This window comes from Odontomachus brunneus, unplaced genomic scaffold, assembly GCF_010583005.1.
Source record: "Odontomachus brunneus isolate Ranch 3 - 2012 unplaced genomic scaffold, Obru_v1 Obru_scaffold_142, whole genome shotgun sequence".
Lineage (NCBI taxonomy): Eukaryota > Metazoa > Arthropoda > Insecta > Hymenoptera > Formicidae > Odontomachus > Odontomachus brunneus.
The window spans coordinates 500,547-501,494 of record NW_022639592.1 but is presented as its reverse complement, the minus strand read 5'-3'; positions in this window follow the sequence as shown (position 1 = coordinate 501,494).

Here is a 948-nt window from a genome sequence, read left to right as displayed (position 1 = left end):
CTATTAGGGTATATTGATGACAAAACAAGATAGATTTAAAATCTACTTTAATAATGTTAATATAATTTATTGTCATTAAAACATATAATGCAAGAACATTTATATAAACTTAAAACAATAAATTATTATAATACAGCAAAATTTCAAATTCTTTTACCTGTCAATGAATATGCCACGATAATGTTTTCAAAAAAATGTGGGATCTTTATATGATGTTCCCGTGGAGGTTGGAAGTTATCCTCATCATCTTCATCAAATAGGTGATCAAACCATATTTCCCACATTTCTAGTACATCCATTTTTTATCTAAAAATGTTAAGTTGTAATGAGCATTAAAGTATAAAAGAAATAACTCAAATAATATTAAAAAATAGTAACATTAAGAAACGTTTGTAGAATTACATACAGTTTGAAGCAAACTATGCAAATAAATCTATCTTGTTTTGTCATCAATATACCCTAATAGCATAATTTATTGTGGACTTGCACCTGCACGTCATGTAAAAATACTTGCAAATAGGTTAAAATAGTGAAGTTTTACTTTAGGATAATATTTGAAAAATATAATATATATTTTAATGGTTATACAACTTTAATTAAGAATAAATAAAATTTAGAAAACAATTAAAATTAGAAAACAACACTAGATGATCTTATAATCAATAATACAATTTTACAAAATTATTATCTCATGTATTTGTCACGGTATTGTTCTTCCTTATAGAAATATCATACTAAGAATCATTGATAATTACTTATTTTCAATATTAAAAATACTGGATAATAAGTAATTATCAATGATTCTTAGTATGATATTTCTATAAGGGCACGCTACTTAATTGAATTTAAATTGTACTTTGAAAATTTGTTTACCATTGCTGAGATTCGAATTTTTTTATTTTTTCATTAATTGAATAATTTTAAATAATTATATTTATTTTTTTCATC